This window comes from Olea europaea, unplaced genomic scaffold, assembly GCF_002742605.1.
Source record: "Olea europaea var. sylvestris unplaced genomic scaffold, O_europaea_v1 scaffold769, whole genome shotgun sequence".
Classification (NCBI taxonomy): Eukaryota; Viridiplantae; Streptophyta; class Magnoliopsida; order Lamiales; family Oleaceae; genus Olea; species Olea europaea.
In genome coordinates this window covers 16165-19488 of record NW_019266107.1, presented here as the reverse complement: position 1 = coordinate 19488, position 3324 = coordinate 16165, and the positions used below count along the sequence as shown (strand labels likewise).

Sequence of the window (3324 nt, the reverse complement as noted above, 5' to 3'; positions counted from 1 at the left end):
AATGGATGGGCATTGAACGGTTTGCAAAATTTGATCCGAGTTACTTAAACTTCATTTGATCTAGTTCACTTAGGCTGTGTTTGAACTTCATTTTTAGGAAAAAATAGATTATGTAATAGTTATTTTTTGAAAAATGTCTACTTGAAAAAATGTCTACTTGAAAATAAGTTTTTAAAAAGGAGCTCAAATAGCTCAAATAAGTAAATTGATAGTTCAACCACGTTTAGCAAAGTCGATGGAAAGAGACGATTAAAAATCAATTTACTTAAAATTTATATATTGTTTCATATTCAAGAAAAGAAATTTTGTCAAATATTGTCAAATCCAACATACTAAATTAGTTTGTTGTTCAATCCAAATATTGTCAAATCCAACATACTAAACATTGTTTATACATCTAATCTCCTACCAATGCATATCCGTTTCTTCTCAAAATAAACTAGAAAATCGACATTCTATGTATAAATTGCCTTGCCATAAGTATAGGTGCGAGTAGGGCTGCCATTTCTGGCGAAAGGTAGAGGCCAACCATTAAGAAATAAACTACATGAATGGGGATGGTCCAACCAACCTCTACACCTCTATCTCATTTTAAATCAAGTTTGTACAAACTGCTCTTCTGGCTCAAGAGTTCTGTTTCTCCTCCGTTCTCTAGTTGCCATTTTCTCCTGTACCTTGAAAATATATCTGCTAAATCAAACAAACCGACCTCTCCCAATTTCTCAGCCATCACTTCAAACATAATCGCGCCTTCCTCATTCGAAAAATAATGCAAAAACCTATTGTAATCAAATCTTGGCACCTTAAGTCCTCTACTCATCATTCTCTCCACATATTTTGTTGCTTCCAATGACTTCCCCGCCTTAACCAAACCTCCAAAAAAAATTTGGAGGAAATCAGCCCATTGGGCTAGATGCTCAATACCCGATTATGGAGATAAATGAAATCACTAAAGATAGAATTGGTTGCAAATAATTATCTTGTGATAATTATCCTATCCCTACTGTTTCTGTTGGACTCAAATTTAAACTTACCTGTTATCTTGGAGATTTGATTTCCCTCGTGATAATATACAAGAGTTTTAATATATCCAAACACTCAACCAATTTGAATTAAATAGAGAAGCCGGCTGCCTTCTTCTTCCAAGCGTGAGAACTTTTCCTCCTTCTCTGTGAAAACCCAAGTCGACCTTTGTGGTGTGCCTTTGTGTGCCTTTTCTTCTTCGTGAATGAAAAAGTCTCCCAATTGAAGTTACCTTTGTGGTGTTGGGTCGAAGATTTCTGAGCCGAATTAAAAAGGGGATTTCGTTTCATTTTCTTCCATTACATTTTAGTTCACTGCTTCATTTGATTTTTTGAACTCCATTACATTTATTTAGATTTAATCCTTCATTAACCATTGTTGTGTGGTTGCAGGTTGGATTAACAACAACATTACCCCTTTTGCACAACCAATTGATCACAACCTGATATGTTGATAGCCATAAATCTTCCATCTTCTTTACTCTCATTGATTGAAAAAGCTTCAACCCCTCATCGAATCTGTTATTCTTGAAAAGACCCTCTAACATGGCGTCGAAGGCATTAATACCCAGTTCGAACCCTTCATCCACCATCAAATTCCAGACCTTTGAGGCCTCAATCAAGTCCCCTACATCACAAAACCCATATATTAACCACCTATAAGTCTCTGCATCCGGTTTAAAACAATCTTTCAACTTCACAACTATATGCTTGGCCTCGACAACAAGCTTGTTTTTACACAAAAAACTTCACTACCTTATTCACAACCTCAACTCTATACTCATAACCAAACCCATTCATTAAATGGAAGAATTCAATGCATTTCTTTAACTCTCTAGCAGCAGCCAGTGTTCTTAATGCAATAATATATGTCTTAATATTAAGCAAGTGAAGTTTTCCTATTTCTTGACATAAGTCCCAGAAAAGCTCAATGTTTCTTGATTTACCTACAACATCAAGCATCTTGTTGAAGATGGTGGAGGAGTGGGTGAAATGGGGTTGTGTAACAGAGAATAGATGGAATCTGTAAATGGGTCGTCATGAATACAGAAAATTGTTGCAGACCTGGAGGAAAAACTCGTGGGTGAGATTGAACGGTGTTTTGGTGAGGCTATTGTGGAGTTTCGGCTCGGGGGAGTTTTGCTGTTGATAGAGGATTGTGCAGACTCTGAGAAGGTGGGCTTGATTCACCGATGTTATTGGTTGGGCAAGGGGCGGATGGCTAGTAGTGTCGGAAGTAGAAACTCCGGCGGTGGCGGTTGTTAAAGTCTGAATGTGGATATGGCGAGGACGGCAGCTTATGAAAATTTTGATTATTTTAGTTGTTCGGATCATTTGGGAGAAAAGAGGTATCATTGGTGACAACTCTGTTAATTACTTATAATCCAATCCTTCCAGCACTGCTTGGGCGGACATCTTTGCAAATAACCAATTTTCTAAGATAAAATGCATATATAACAATTCTTTATCAGATAAGATGAAACAGAAATCGAAAGAGTATATTCTTTATTGAATGCATATATAACAATTCTAATCTTTGTTGCTCAGTAATTGTAAAGAGTATTTTATGGAAGACTTTTGAAGGAGTATACCGAAATGTTTGGAGGAATGTGAAATTCATTGTACTCTGGATTATTCTAGCATATCAAAAATGTTACTCGATGTCTATAAGGTAGGTGCCTGTGTAGAGAATTTTAGAAGGTTAATGTAAAATTCTAGATTCATGAAAAGTATTTCATAATAAAAATACATAAATAATCCTAAATGCTTAAAAATAAGTAAGAATTGCACAAGAGTTTGCACAAATCTTGCCTTTTTATAACTTCACAGAATCACAGTACATATATCTCCTAATCTTAAAAAGATGGAAAAAAAATTCATCAATTTCAAATTAAACTCCAAACAAGAAAATTAATTACATGACTAAATTAATTAGCAAGAGACGTAGCCAATAAAACCTTAACATATTTGTGCCTCAACAAAGCATGTAGAGATGGAGGTTTAGCAGATCTGAAAGTGTAGAGGTGGCAGACTGCGGCAATTGTAACACAAATTTTGGTATTGAACTAAGTTGGGAAATTGGAGTATGGCCAACGGGTTAGGGCGAAACGACAATGGTTACAGAGGCAGCAAGTATGGGTGCAGCAGGTTGTAGAATAAAAGTGAGTATGAAAATAGTGACGGATTTGAGTTGATCAATTGTCCTTGCGCAAGCAAGTAGTTGTTTGGAGGCCGCAACTATTTTTGTAAATCTGATTATGGTGGAGTCGGGTTGTGATGGTAAGGTTATTGGTGATGTAAG

At 36.0% G+C, this 3324-nt stretch overlaps 1 pseudogene; it reads right to left on the bottom strand.

Moving 5' to 3' along the window:
• Positions 1–586: 586 nt before the first annotated feature.
• On the bottom strand, positions 587–2545 carry LOC111391232 (annotated as a pseudogene).
• Positions 2546–3324: the final 779 nt, after the last annotated feature.